The sequence below is a fragment of the Pseudonaja textilis genome, chromosome 2, assembly GCF_049901715.1.
Source record: "Pseudonaja textilis isolate UNSWEBS1 chromosome 2, rPseTex1.2, whole genome shotgun sequence".
Lineage (NCBI taxonomy): Eukaryota > Metazoa > Chordata > Lepidosauria > Squamata > Elapidae > Pseudonaja > Pseudonaja textilis.
Genome location: NC_141991.1, coordinates 60,499,414 through 60,515,685, shown reverse-complemented (window position 1 = coordinate 60,515,685; position 16,272 = coordinate 60,499,414). Strand labels below are relative to the sequence as shown.

Here is a 16,272-nt window from a genome sequence, read left to right as displayed (position 1 = left end):
ATTGCTTTCCAAATCATTGTAATATTTCAGCTACCTCCACATACATGTGCATGGGTTAGTATTGATTTCTGTCAGCTCTTCCAAGTCTCATCTGTTTCCTTCTTGAGCTACATAATCTAACTATGAGTTTTCATGGGTGAGTTTAAGTAAGTCTGCTCTGAAACTCTGTGGAGCGTACTACTTGCTTCACTTTTTCTTCACTGTCTGAGTCTCTTCTAACTTTATAAGGATTCTCATAAAAGCTACAGCAGGGGTGTCCAACCTTGGCAACTTGTGGACTTCAACTCCAAGAATTCCTCAGCCAGCTGGGAGTTGAAGTCCACAAGTCTTAAAGTTGCCAAGGTTGAACACCCCTGAGCTACAGCATTCTTACTGCCTCTTCACAGCTTGCCAAGGAAAGGCCTTTTTGTTAAAGATATCTTACATCTACATCCGATTTGTGTTCTAAAGACTGGCTTCTATTTTTATCTGTCCACCTAAAATCTTTCTCTTTATATGGGTACTTTACAACATCAGTGGCATCCAGGCTAGATGTTAAAACTGGAGATAGCTCTTCCATTATCCTTCTACTTGCTTTTGTTATTTTTTAGCTTGAAGTCTGATAATGACTCTAGCTACTTAATTCTGCTTCTGTTATTGCAGTGTAGTATCTCCAACTATCAGGTATTCATATATTAGCAAGGCAATATCAGTTGCATAATTAGTTTGCATGCCAGATTTTTCATATTAACAGTAACTTTCTGTTTCTGATTGTAGATCTACATCTAAGTTTCAACAAATGAGACTTCTTTAGTTTGCACAAGATGGTGATGATAGTTTTAGACCAATACCATCTAGATGAGTCCTTCTGCTTTTTGACCATTGATTTCTATGAGTATTCATATTTCAGCTGGGAACTATTCTAGAGAGCTAAGGGTCGGGAGTTTTGATATTTTTTGTCCTCTTCTGTATTTTCTGTCCTTTGTATAATAACAACCCTTTATGAGCCATTATTTCTGCATTAATTCTTCCTTGCTAATTCTTAATTCTTAATCTAAGCTTGTGCCTATCTGTCTATATAGTTTTGTTTATATTTCCTCCCTTCCCTCTTTGAATTAAAGATGTTAATTACTCATGATTGGCAGCTTCTCAAGTTAGCAGACCATTTTCTTTCTTGTTCTTCCTTCAAAATATGATCCCATGATGGATGATCTCATCTCTTTGTGGTCTTTGGACCACTCTGGAATGCCTCAGTGGTCTTTTTTATCCACTCTGGAATATTTTGATTCATTCTAGAGCAAACAAACTTCTGGCAACTCCAAAACTCTTCAGTCTAACATGATTCATCACCGTCTCATTTCATTAACCAGTATTAATCTCCTGTCTCCCCCTCGGTGAGAACTGTTATATGAAAATGTGAAACCGCTTATTACTTTCTTATGTAGTTTATCGAAGAACCAGAACAGTGTCATCATATGATAGAATGGCAGTGTTCAGTTGCTACATAATTTCAATTTTCAAGTGCCATCTCTCTTTTAAATAAAGAATTGTCTTTGAATAAAAATAAGTGTTTATTGTAATATATTATTGTTTAATTTGAAGGGCAGAGCATCCTGATTACAAATATATAAGATGCTAATTAGTTCTAGTTTTTTGATCATCATTGTAAAAACATTGTTTTTATATCCAGTTGACTGACTCTTGTATTTGGAATTTTTAAATTAACCAAGAACTGGGAATTGAGACTAAAGAATTTATTTCAGCCTTGACTTATGATACAGCTTTGTTCAAACCATACCTTTGTTTTATATATAGAGTAAAAATAAACTCATTGAGTGATGAACAGTCTCAGTGGACCCTGGTAGAGCATGTATAATTTCAGAAGTGCTAAACATGATTTCTGTTCTTTCTCATTTTTCTACCATTCTTTTATGTCCCCAGAGATTGCTGGAAGAGGATACAATTTATTAAGAGATTTTAGCTGGTGAATTATAGAGAATTTCCTGCCCTTTCCTTCCATCCTTCTCCAGTGCTTTAATTTTTGCTTTCATACTTTCAGGTCTCTCCTTTTTCCTAGTTCCTATTTCCTTTTCACCACCATGAAATTAGGCTGAAGGTGTTGGAAGAAATATCCTTCTGGATTCAATTCCAAGTGGGGAAGAAAGACACTGGAAACATGGTGACTGATTGGAAAGATGGTTTATTGATGAACAGGATGGGTTCTTGGGCAGGAAAAAAATGGGGAAGAGATGCTGAGAGTCCCTTGATTTTATGCCCTCTGTTGGGATTTGAATTTGAACTTGTATTCTGATTGGTTGTCAGACTCCCATGGGGCCATGCAGGAGAAATTTTTTAGGCTGTCCTGAGTCCCAGGCTTGGTTGAGCCTTGCTGGATGATGATGTAATGAAAGGGCTTTGGGCAACTCCTATGGGTTTACCTGGAGTAGATCTTTGTTATGTAAAATAGACTGGCCCAGGCCAGAGTAATGCTCCATTAGCAAAGGTGCCCCCCCACCCCCCAGTTTCTGTGTCTCCGAGTTTCTACTTTTCTTTTTAGGGAGAATATTCTGCCTTTTTTAATATATCCTAAAATATTTCATTTTCCTAGGAGAGGGGTGGGTTTTAACTTCCAACAGCTGTATACAGCCCTCAGTTGCAGGTTGCACACTTAATATTTTTCCTCTTGCTCTTCTCTCAACTTTTCAGTTAATAATATTGCAAAACATTCAAAACTTCTTGGTCCACTGCTTTGTTACCTTATATTTCAGCCGATCTTCAGAACAATATTTGTTTGTTTGTTTTATTCTATTATAATGCAAGCCCTTACATTTTGCTACTTTTTAAAACAAACCTGGGGGGGGGAACCCAGGGGAAAACAATACCTGACACTATAACTATCTGTTTTGTTCGGGCAAGGACCACGTGGGCACCTCTTTTTCTTTTTTCTTTTCTTTTCTTTTCTTTTTTTTTCTTGACACAACAGTGGTGTTGAAGCTAGCTGACGGCGAGCAAGGAGACCGAAAGTGCTTGATTTGACTCGCGAAGAGCTCTGACAGGACAAGAAGATAGACGCTGGGATTTAAGTCCCCTTGCTTCTTTCTAGGCCCGAACTGTCTCGAGTTCTGTTTTAACAGTTTAGGAATACCCCGCCCTCCCCGGGTCCCCCCATCTTTGTCCCGAATGAGTTCCTTCTGCAGGTCCTCCAACCCTTCGTTTTTCTCTTTTCGCCTCCTTTCTGTCTACAGTAGGAACTCCCAAGGGATGTGGGAACCTTTGTCCACTCTCGGAACCTTTGCTGTCGGTGTGCCTGTTGCTGCCCGGGGAAATCCTCCACGTAGCTCCGACTAAGGGGACGTATTACCGTTGCGTACCCCAAGCGGAGGGATTGAAGAGCGACGAGAAGAAGGAGGAGGAGGAGGAGAGGAGGAGGTGGCGGAGGAGGCGGTGACGGTGACAACGACGAGCGTTAAACGAGGGCCGGCGCGCACCAGGAGCGCGCGGAGCGCCTCAGCGCCCCCCCCGGGCTCCCTCAGTGGCCTTGGCCCGCGGCCCCACTAGGAGGTGAGACTAGCCCCGGACTCTGGCTAGAGTCGCCAAGAGGGATGGATGGATGAAAGGAAGAAGAGATCGCGCACCAATGGAGGCGCCGGGGGAGCGGATGGGCCCAGGGGGGTGGGAGGCAGAGAATGGGAAGCCCTCCGCCCCCGCCTCCCCGTGGCGCGAGAGAAAGAAGGCCGGGCATCGCACCGCGGTCGCCCTGAGAATGCATGGCCGCTGCCTTGCTTCAGCCAGGCTCTAGCGTGGGCTCCCTGGGACGGAAAGGCCGGCACGGGGAGGCGTGGGCAAGGGGATCGGGGATCGAGATTCTCGGCGGGTGGGCGGGTAAGTAGAAGGAAGCTGGATGAAACTAGTGTACAGGAAGAGTGAATGTAAAGACGCGGGGGTTTCTTCCCTTGAACGTTTTGTTGCCTCGAAGGCTGGGAGATTTTGAAAGGGTCCTGAGAGAAGAGGCGGTAATGTACAGGAGCAAAGATGCGAATCAGGTTGTGAAGCTTAAGAGGCCGATCGTTTGTCGTCCAGAGGAGATCGGGCTGTTCTAGCTGCAAAGAATTCGAGGTCCCCGCCTTGTGCGTGGCTAGTTCAAAATGCTACCAACTCTTTGGAAGATCTTGGGATCGTTTTTTAAAAAGGCTAAAATATTCTAAAGTTAATATTGAAGATGCCAAAGTAGCGCAATAATTTAGATGCACATTGTGGAAAGACCTGGCGTAATGATATAACTTCAGATTTAGCTGCCTGCTTTCCATTTTAATCAATTGTGAACAAAAGTCTTGTGACAACACTTTGAAAACTTTGAAAGGGAAAACGCCTGGTATTTGCTGTTTGATGTCAGTTCTATTTAATTCACCAGATGTAACTTGTTACTTGGTTAAATTATAAAGGATTTTATTTTATTTTTATGTGCAGATAAAAAAGTTAATACTTTATATTTTATGTTAACATAATATACATCTATGTCATTATATATTTTTAAAATTAGAATTACTCTTACTACTGAGTATTAAAGTGAAATAGACACTTCAGATGGTTAAAGTTGCATTTATTTTGCCTCCATGGGTTGCTTTTGACACAGAGAATTAGAGATTGAAAAGCTTGAAAGTATGAATTAGGTTAGTCTATTAAATGAAGTTATTGTAGGAAAATGTGATGGTACATTGTCTATTTAACTGTGTCTAATGAAAGAACAGAATCTGCCTTGAACAGATTTACCCCCAGTAAATTGATGCATCTGTTCTGGAGGGTTTGATAAGAGACACATTTTGGAATAATGAATGGGGCTATCGTTAAAGACTGGCTGGAAGCTATAGCTGGTGCAGAGAATGTAGCTTTTGGTTTTTGAGTTGAATTCAAGGTGCTGATGATCTATAAAGTCCTTCATGGCTTAGGATCTGGATACTTTTGAGACTGCCTCTTTCCCTTATGGTTCCTGCCTGCTCTATGATATCTTGACAATAAAGAAGTGTCATTGATGGGGTCAAGGAGTAATACCTTCTCTGTTGCTATGGCTGCCCTTTGGGATAGCATGCCTCTCTCCCCTCCACTCTGTCCATAGACCTCCAATTATGTTGCCTTTTAGGACGGTCTTAAAAACCTGGCTGTTCCTCCAGCACTGGGCTGGGATGATTTGTGAACTCACAGTGTATTATGTATTTGTATCGTTGTCTTCCCCTGTGAAGTAGAGAGACTCAATTATAGTGGTGGTAGGTATACTGTTGAAAGGTCCGAAGGATCAGGTGGCAGAAATATCCTCTTAGAGAAAAATCTATCTATGTGGTCAGTAAATGTTAACACCTATGTAATGACATATAATCAATCATAGCATCAAGCCCATTCTTGGCATGGCTGTTTTGTTATCTTGACTCCTTAAAATTTATTATCTTGCTTTTGTTTTAATCTCCTTTGTTAGAAGCTTTGAATCACTTGGCAATCGGGTGGCACCAGAAACTGAATTTATAAAAACTTAATGCCATGATCTGAGAACTGAAGGATAATAGAATGATAGAAAGCAAAACTTGAAAAAAGGGAAGACAGAAGCTTGATAGCGAAATGTTTGTACAGAGACTGATTGATTATGTGCCATCAAGTCATTTTTTACTTTTAGAGACTTCATACATAGATTTTCTTCCAGATGATCTATCCTAACGTGTTCTTTCAGGACTCCCAAGAGTGCACTGATCACCACTATTACTGAGTCCATCCACTTTGCTGCTGGCTGTATTTTTCTTCTCTTTCCTTCTACCTTTCCCAGCATTAATTAAAACCTTTTCCGGAGCATTTTCATATAATGTATCTGAAGTAGGAAAATTAGAGCCTGGTAATTTGTGCCTCATGCGAGAACTGTGGGCTGATTTATCAAGAGATGTTTTATATTCTAAGGAAGGGAAATGTATATAATTGACTTGTGTTTCTTCCATTTTTCAGTTTTATTTGCAAAGTACAGTTTTTGCATCTTGATTCTTGTATACAGGTTTTTAGGATATTAATAGCTTTTGCATCTTTTTTATAATTTTCCTGGAGAGTGTGAAAATTCTAATTTGAGCAAGACAGAGATGTAGAGAAATGGGAAACATGAGAAATGAATGTCATTATATCTTGTGCAGGAGCATGTCAGAAATTGTTCTGAGAAGTTTGAGTTTAGTAAGGCTTGATCTAGACAAAGAGGACTTATTCAGTGAAATGATAATAATTCACATTTTAAGCCAGAATAATTTAGGGATAGATTGGGGGTTAGGTTTGTTCTTAACCATGAAAACTCAGTGCACTGTATTAGTTTGAAATTGTGTCAGCACAAACTTAATTTACAGGATTATGATTATAGAGTAAAAGTAAAGAAGGTGCTTTTAGAGCAGGGGTGTCAAACTGGTGGTCTATGGGCCAGATGCATCATGCTCAGGCCACACCCACCCCAGCTCCACAAAGGGAAAAAACATGATGGCAAGGTAACATGGAGATTTGACACCTGTGTTTTCGAGCATCTTGAGCTTCTTGAAGAAAGGCAGGATATCAGACATATTCAGTAGCATATTCTTCTATTTTTGTTGGTTAGGGCTAATTGTTTCAATTCTGTTAGCGAATCTGAGTTTTCCTGGGTCTTCATCTACGTGCTTTAGCCAAGTTTTCTCTGAAGCTTATCATTGTACTTTCCAAACCAAAATGTGTGAGTATGAAAGCAATCAATAAGGAAGTGGTATGTGATCCCATCTACTATGATTTGAACATTTAAGTTTATTTTTTTCTTGCCTTAGGATAGGTTCAGTATTCTAAGTAAGCAAAACAAGTAAGCTACATTGTGGATTTATATTACATGTAAACCAGGTCAGCAGAGTGACTGTTCCGAATAATTAAGAGTGAAAAGACAGCTGAATTTAAATTATTAATTTATGAAACAGAAATGGAAAAGGAATGTGGGGGTGTCATCCCTGTCTCATATGAAATATTAGAGCAGTAGTAATTCTGTATTTTGCATACATATATAAATAACCTTATTTTTCCTAAATGCTTTTTTTTTAAAAAAAAATTTATTTACCAATGTGCATGAAGCTTTACAAAATAAAATGCAGCCATCTTAGCAGGTGATAACATCCAGCAGAACCTTCTAACTTGAAAAGTAAACATGTTCACCTCTAATTAATATTTGAATGGGTGACCACTTGAAAATTCTAGGGTTTTTCTCTAGATTGAAAGGTTGAAAAAACCAACCCCAAAGAAAAATCAGTCACCAGTTTTATTCTTCATATCCTGATAAAAATACTTTCATCAAGATTGGCTGTCAGCAACTATTTATTTAGTTCTGTACACTTTCGTTTATGTCTTCTGGTGGCTTCTTTTTTGACCACCTTCAATTTTTCCTAGTATCAGGGGCTTCTTCACTAATTTTTGCCATTGTTTTATGTGCCTTAAACTTTAGTTTTATTATTAGTGTCTCAGATATACATAACAAGGGAGAAGTCTGGTGTTACTTCACCTAGAATTGAGTAATTTCTTCTGGTCCAAGGTATTCTTAATAGTTTTCTCCAGTACCATAATTCAAAGTTATTAATTTATTTAATTTTTCTAATCGTCCAGGAAGACCATAATCTTGAGAGTGTACACATTTGTTGTTTATTGTTATTTTACAGTTTATTTTCCAAACTTGTCAAAAGTCTTTTTTTCCAAATAGCAGATGTCTCTTTTATTTCATGGCTACATGTCATAATGATTTGATTGTAGCAAAGAAATATAGAAAATGCATAGTTCCTGCTGCTTGTGGCAATCAAGTGATGTCTAAAATTTTGCAACTTGTGATCTGGTCGCTATAGCAGGACTCTAATCTGCACTGTGGAATTAGGGTCAATCACATATTTTTAGAATGTTATTTTTTGACCAAACCCCTAATGTGAATAATAGTGAATTCTACTGTCCTCATTATTGCAAGTAAAAATAAGCATCAGTTGATGGTGTTATTTTTGTAATTTGTATATTCTGGCCAACACAATGCTTATTAAGGCTCTTGTTAACCAATTGTATTAGTGAAACTTTGGATTTATATACTATATTTAACAAGACATTAACTTTTGGAAATTCCTTTTTTTTCTTTTTGGAAAAACTAGACAATGGAGAAGAAGACCATCTGAATTTGCTCAGAGTATTTCCTGTCAACATCATTTCTCTTAATTCTGACAGGAAGCATTGGTAATACATACAAAGTATATGTTAGAACTTTGGTGGATCCTAAATTGAAGTAAATCCTTCTATGTTAGCATGTCCTTCATTGAAGCATGCCTTTTTACCAGTTGGCTGTACATTGGTCCATTTTTTTTTTCAGAGGCCGAAAGTGTCTATTACCAGACAAGTATAATCATTACCTAGAATAGTACAGACAAGAAGGAATTTATTGTACATCATATATTAAATGACTGAGATTCTAGTATCTGTAATAGTTTGTACAAAAGAGTGAATGTTGGTAAATACAGCTTTTCATAATCCTTTTCTATTATATCACTGTAATATGACAGTTTGAAATTGTTGAGCCTGAAACATAATTATCTGCTAGTCTTTCTGAGTTATGCCTCATTTACTTTAAATAAGTGTTTCTGCAACATTGTATCATCTTGATTTTCCCAGTATAAATATTCTTACTTGCAAAGGAGACAACCCTACTGATTATATTAGTCTCATGTAAGATAGTTATCCTAAGTAATTTTCTGCCGAAGAGCTAATATTTAGTGTCCCTTGCATATTTATATACAGTAATGAGCTTTGGAACCTCGCTGGTTGTCCCGGAGCTTCCTGCATGCATGCTGAACGCATGCAACAGGCTCGATCAAGGGCTCCGCGTGTCTGGTAGGCAGGATCCGACCAGGTAGGCATTGCTTGGAGCAGATCAGGTGAGGAAGCCCCAAGGCAGAAGCTCAGCAGCCACCGAGGTATGAGCGAGCTAGGGAGTGGGCTGCAACATCACTTCTTTCCCCCATCACTGCCGCTTGGATGCCCTTCCTGCCTCCCGCTCTAGGAGCAGAGACAGCTGTCCTCCCTCAGGGGCAGGCAGCCTCACCAGCCACCGGCCTAGAACTGCCGAGTGGGAGAAGGACAGGCAGCCAAGTGGCATTGGGGGAAAGAGGGAGAGAAGGTAGTGGGCAGCTGTTGTAGTGTCCGCTCCCTAGCTCCCTCACATCTTGCTAGCTCCGCTTCTCCACGGGCTGCCAAGCTCTCCTCATGAGTGAAGGGCTGCACCTTTTGCCACCCTAGAAAAGAGCTCAAAGATTTGCCACTGTCGCTCTGCTGGGCGGAGGGGAAGCTGAAGGGTCCCAACGGGAGAGGCTGCGCCTGCTGCGTAATTAAGCATCGCTTCCAAGAGTTGCGCTTAGTGCCAGGGTGGTACTCTCCACTGAGGGCCTCCCACTTGCTCTCCCCCCGCCTCAGACCCCACATCCAGCCCGTGACTGTGGTATCTTCTGCTTCTGGGCTAATCCGGCTGGCATGGGATAGTGCCGCGCTAGAGCATGGCATGCTCTCCTTCCACCCCTCTCTGCTTCTGTTCTGCTTCACCCAGAATGAATGGAAAGCCCGCAGGTACCTGGCACTAAGCACGACTCTTGGAAGTGATGCGTAATTAAGCGGCAGGCGCAGCCTCTCCCCTTTGGTTTTTTTTTCCCTCCCAGTGGAGTGATGATGGACTGAAGTCCCTGGCAAATCTTTGAGTTCTTTCCTCGGCTGCCAAAAGGCGTGGACCGTTTTTGACCACTCCCATCCCCAGAAGCACTCTGCTGGCCCAAAACAGGGCACGTGGATGCCTCCCAGGGCCTCTGCCCACCCCTTTTTTTGCCCCTCCCACCCCCACCCCCGAAGCATTCTGCTGGCCAAAAACGTTGGCCTTACCTTCCAGTTCTAGCCCATGGGACTCGCCAAGGAAAATCTTGCACTCGGCCTAAGGGTGGGGGCTGGCAGGTGGGCGGGGTGATGTGGGCAGGGCAGCCTCATGGTGCCATACGGGCCAGATTTAGCCCTGAAACTAGCCGGCTCGGGGCGCTCCAGCGGCGAGCACGGATCGAAGCCTCGCAGAGACGAGGTTTTGGTCTGTCGCTGAAGAAGCTCAAACCCGAAGTCTGCATGCGGGCCAGATTAATGGTTTCGGTGGGCTGTATCCAGCCCGCGGGCCATAGTTTGAGAATGCCTGGGATGGATAGATAGATATAGATATAGAGTATATAGAGAACAGGGGAAAAAAGCCTAGTGCAAAATGTTTATATATGTACCAATCCAGAATATTGCTATTCATTCAGGCTTTTTCACCTTCAAGACAAATTCCAATTTGCAGGAAGCATACTGTAACTCTGGACAAGAATTGCAAACTATTCATAATCTAATTTGTGGTATTCAATATGAACTGCATTAGAGAGTCCTCGACTTACAACCATAATTGAACCCAAAATTTCTGTTGCTAAGTGAGCCATTTGTTACGTGAGTTTTGCCCCATTTTACGAACTTTCTTGCCACAGTTGTTAAGTGCAGTGGTTAAGTTAATAACACGGTTGTTAAATCGGGGCTTCTCCATTGACTTTGCTTGTCATAAAAGGGGGCTCACATGAACCGGGACAGTCCAACCGTCATAAATATGAATCAGTTGCCAAATATTTGAATTTTGATCACGTAACCAAGGGGATGCTTCAATGGTTGTAAGTGTGAGAAATGGTCATAAGTCACTTTTTTCAGTGCTATTGTCACTTTGAATGGTCACGAAATGAACTGTTGTAAGTCGAGGACTACCTGTATGCATTTGGTATAAGATGCTTTATTTTCAACCATAGACTTTTTTACTTGGAAGTTACTGTGTTTAATTTGTATGCTTGACTAGAAGGAGAATGTAACTTGCAATTTACACAATGATCTTAATGTATGAGAGAGTATGTTGTAAAAATGTAGCTGGTAAGGCAGGACTTATCCATTTCCAAGCCAAAGAGCAGAATAAACTGCCAAAGTTTTGTTGATTCAGAAAGTCAACAAAGAAAAACCTAGCTTAATTGGTTAGAAGTTAATTAGCTTTTGCTGTAAGCATGTTCTTAAATATGGGGTAAGTTTCTGAAAAGGCAAGATTATGCAATATCAGATTTCATACTGATAGCTATGCTGACAGAATAAGTTACTTATGTAATACAAGACTTATCATTTACCTGGATATTCAAAGTGGGTTAGATTTGGGTTGTTCTTAGATTGCAGCAAAGATAATCTTTTTTACTCAGCCAAGTCACATGCCATGTTGATTTTCTACATCAAGATACCCCTAAATTAGAATAAGGATTATAGTTTAGATACATACAAGAAATAAATAAAAGCAAATGTTTGCCACGACTCAGATATGTAGAGCAACCCAGATATACGTGCTAATATTTTCGATTGTAATTTATGGTGTTATGTAATCTGAATCTTGCCTACAGCTAAAAATATTTATTGGAGTATTATATGCTTTGAGAGTTACTTTGGTAAATAGCATAGCTTGGGAATTTTCTGACTCATATTGTAAATGAGGCAACCTGTTCTATCACCAGCAGTTTTGTTCTATACTTATCATCAGATACTGTCATGTACTTATTTTTTTTTCTAGAATTAGAATGGATACTGAGTTATTCTTCTCCTTTGTTTGTTTGTTTATTTATTTATTTATTTTATTTTATTTTATTTTATTTTATTTTGTCAAGTGATTGATTATAAGATTACAGGTATAAGTATAGACATAATTATGAGTACATGAAATGCATACGAATTAAGAAAAGTAAAAAGAAACAATAGGACAGGGACGGTAGGCACATTGGTGCGCATAATTATGCATGCCCCCTACAGATCTCTTATGAAAGGGGTGAGGTCAATAATAGACAGTCTAAGGTTAAAGTTTTGGGGGTTTGAGGAAGAAACCACAGTCAGGTAGAGTATTCCAGACATTGACCACTCTGTTGCTGAAGTCGTATTTCCTGCAATCAAGTTTGGTGCGGTTAACCTTGAGTTATTGAGATCTATTGTGTGCTCTTGTATTGTTATGGTTGAAGCTGAAGTATTCATTGACAGGTAGGACATTGCAATGTATAATTTTATATACTATACTTAGATCAGACTGAAGGCGGCGTAGTTCTAGGTTTTCTAGGTCTAGAATTTCAAGTCTGGTGGCATAAGTTATTCTGCAACGAGTAGAGGAGAGGAGTAGTTTGTGTGTATGTGTGTGTTGTGTATTTCTGCTTGCAAAATTTTCTGTTATTATATCCTCTTTTATTACTCTATCAAAGAAATAATTTAAAAGCAAATACAGCAAATACAGTTTGGCTTTTATCTTCTTTTGCTAGTGCGTCAGCTTTTAATTGCAATGATTGCTTGTACCCTTCTGCTTGTACCCTTCTGGATAATTCATTCCTTTGTGGATACTTCTTTCATACAAATCTTCTCTACTCTTGGGAGTTATCTGAAATTTTGTGTCGTGATTGTTAATTATAAATTGTATAGGTCATTTTAATAAGGTGATTTTTGCATGAAAATAACAATAAATCAACTTTGTCAGTCTTAGTTTGTGGGATTTAGTTCTAAATTGACTTACTGTTGTATTTAAGAAATGTTATGCTCCCAAATTAGCTTAGTTTGCCCTTTGTATTGATAACAGTAAAATATTTTTTGTAAAAATAATTTTTGATCTATATATTTATCTAATGTTTTAAAAAACTAAATAAATTTAATTCTTAAAATTATTGGATGATTGGAGAAACTTACATGGAATTATATAAAAAATAATTAGACCTGATTTCATGTCTATCTTTATTCAAAGGGTTGAAATATCTATTCTTATCTTGCTTCCCATTCGTAAATACTGGAATAATAAGGGGCTGTAGCTTAGTAAAAGACATTCACAAATATGAGGTTGATGTTTAAACAGTAGTTTGATCCAGAGCCATATAATCTTGTGTAAGTTTTATGTGTGAAGTAATGTATCAAAATTACAACTTTTAATGTACTTATTATGTTAGGGGAATAGAAGATGAGTTTATTAAGAGATAATTCTGAGCTGTCAACATATTGTAATTAATCATTTGAAAATAATTTGCTCATCAATTTGAAACAAGTGCTAACACCATTGATTAAATGCTGATTTGTGTGTGTGAGAGAGAAAGGTTGGAATAATCTATCATAAAACTAGGGAGGTGGGTGTATTATGTAATTTTCCTTGGTAGATAGCTTTGAACTGGGTAAGGCATGTGTAAAAAATTCGGGGAAGCTAATGTCTAGTTGTGGTTACCTGACTGGGATAGAATACTCATATTTTATATTTCAAGTTTGACATGTGACAGTTAGCCCTCTAAAGTAGCACTTCTTATGTAACTGGAAATAAGATAGATAGATGATAATGAAATGGGTATGCAGGTGTGGGAAGGCTGGTTTTATGATTAGATTTTGCTTGATCCAGTAAGCGGTTCACCAGTATAAGTTGACACTGTTTGGGTATGAGCTTCCTTAAAATAAAATTGGCTTTGATAAGATTTTTATTGTATACAGGATGCATCAAAAGGCAGGCTCCAGAGGCCAATCATAATATGTTTTAATATTTTTTTCAGAGAAAATATTGCTATACATAGAGATGTTGAAAGGCATCAAAAGAGTAAGGAAGTATTTACAAAAAATGGCAACCAAATTGAACATTTAATATAATTTATATGATACATTGTATACAGATACACTTTTGCTATCTTCTGTACATATTTTATTTGTTAAATAAGGACTAATAGCTTTAAATACATTATTAGAATAAAAATCTCCCATTAAAAGTATTCTATTCAGTTATTTAATAATTTAGAGATACTCTTAAATCTGACTGGATTCATTGATTATTTTATGTTGATTTTTTATTGAATTTTATTAGAGAAGCCACAATTGAAGGTCTGAAGCCATCCTGGTTATTAAGTTGAAAAAATAGAATATATTCCTATTTTCTGGGAAGATAAATTTAGACCTAGTTTAAAAAGGAAATAAACAAGCATTGGGAAGCACAGACTTCACATTTAACATTATATTTCTTTTAAGGGAGTTGTTATGTAACTGTCCTCTTGCTCTCTGGCTTTATTTTTCTTTCTCTTTCTCTTTCTTCCTATACTTAATCTGATTAGATTAGAAATCTAATTTCCTAGATTAGATTTAGATTAGAAATTTAATCAGATCTGAAGAAATGGAAGCAACCAGTATATATTTAAACAGTGATCAATTTGGCTTGGCTTGTACTTTAGGTTCCTTATTTTACTCTTGATAATTTCCAGTATTCACAGTGTAGCTATAATGTGTTGGGTTCACATGTAATACTACCCCATTATTTCTTGATTTAGTATCCCTGACTGAGTTCACATAATTATTGTAAATTGTGACACTGGCTTCTTATATGTGCAGGCAATAAGAGAAGATCATATTCATTGCTCAATCGTTTAAGTATCCTGTGCATCTACAGTTTTGGGTAGGATCAAATCTGTTCAGGGTTTTGCAAATCAAAAATAGTTCATGGATAAAATCCAAATATATACTTTCTTTAAAGAAATACTTTCTCTGGTTAATCTGGAGAATTATAATTCTACTAATCCAACCTCCCTTGGCCCTCAGAATTTACTGGAAGGACTCCAGTGTGTTATACAAATTGAAGTTTGTACTAGTTGAAAATTGTTCACATATTACTGGGTTACAATTCTTCCACCATACAAGAGTGACCATAAGCTTAATATTCAATCAATACATTATTGAGAAGTACGTTTCCATTAAACTGCAGTAATAAAACATTTTTCTGTTGGGATGTCCCAAAGATCCTTTTTTTCAAATAGCAACTGGACTTCCTTTGTTTTTGCTTGAACATGTTTCATTTCTCATCCAAGAAGCTTCTTCAGAACTGAAGACCAAAAATTAATTGTGCATTAAAACATTATAATAATTGTTGTAAATCTATACTAATTCAAGTATTTCAACAATTACCTTAACTTGTTAACTTTTCAATTCCTTAATCTAGTCCACTACTTCATTTTGATTTTACATCATTCATCTGCTTCCCTTATTCTTGCTCCTTTGGTTGTATACATACTGTATCTTTTTATTCATTTAACATTTATTCTCTAAATGTTAATTGATTATATTTCCATGTTTGCCTTAAATATATGAATTTTAATTAAAATTTATTATAGAAAATTCTGTAAACCATTATAGCTAATGACAGCATGAGTTACAACATTAAACTATCATTTGATAAATATTTATCTTATTTATTTTAAAAGTGTGTGACAGAAGTCACAAGAGTTTTCAAAAGTTGAGAATATTTTATTATAAAGTGAGCAAAAGTATGTTTTATATAACATTCATTGGAAAATATCAATCAGGAAATATTCAGATACAATAGAGTATAATCATGCATGCATGTTTGTTTTAAGCAATTTAAATTTGCTTCAGTTTGGAATTGTATCATCATAGAGATGTACAGGTGTTTAAAGTGCTTGTTATCATGTTATATTTTCAGCTATAAATTTAAATAAATGGTTGGAGACTTTGTAATTATTCCCATGCCTTGCCATGAAAAGGATATCATAATTCTAAAAAGTGATATGTTTATAAGAATTCTAAGTTTATGTACCACTTTATAATGCCTTGGTAAGGCCACAGTTGGAATACTGCATCCATTTTTGGTCGCCACGATGTGAAAAGATGTTGAGACTCTAGAGTGCAGAGAAGAGCAACAAAGATGATTAGGGGACTAAAATATATAAAGAACAGTTGCTGGAACTGGGTATGTCTAGTCTGATGAAAAGAAGGACTAGGGGTGACATGATAGCTGTGTTCTAATATCTCAGGGGCTGCCAAAAAGAAGAGGGAGTCAACCTGTTCTCCAAAGCACCTGAGGGCAGGACAAGAAGCAATGAATGGAAACTGCTCAAGGAGAGAAGCAACCTAGAACTAAGGAGAAATTTCCTGACAGTGGGAACAATTAATCAGTGGAACAACTTGCCTCCAGAAGTTGTGAAAACTCCAACACTGGAAGGTTTTAAGAAGAGATTGGATAATCATTTGTCTGAAGTGTTGTACGGCAGTGGTGACGAACCTGTGGCATGTGTGTCAGAGGGGGCACTCAGAGCGGTTGCCCCAGCACAGAGTTCACCAGAGTTTGTCGATTGGGGCAGCCCCAGTGGGATCAGGCATCTCAGGGGGCAGGCAAGGGGCGGAGTCCTCATCCTGGCAGAAAGCGATGGGGGGGAAAGA

The 16,272-nt window shown here is 38.1% G+C and overlaps 1 protein-coding gene across 4 annotated transcripts in view; it reads left to right on the top strand.

The window, feature by feature from the left end:
* RAD54L2 (RAD54 like 2) overlaps positions 1-16,272 on the top strand; it is a 74,690-nt gene that overhangs the window by 6,275 nt on the left and 52,143 nt on the right. For 3 of the 4 annotated variants that reach the window (XM_087924047.1, XM_087924046.1, XM_026725272.2), the window contains exon 1: positions 3,349-3,540. The exons of the other annotated variant lie outside the window; for it this stretch is intronic. The gene's annotated coding sequence lies outside the window, so the exon portion shown is untranslated. Of the gene's footprint in view, positions 1-3,348; positions 3,541-16,272 lie in introns of those variants that run through there. 4 annotated transcript variants of the gene reach the window in all.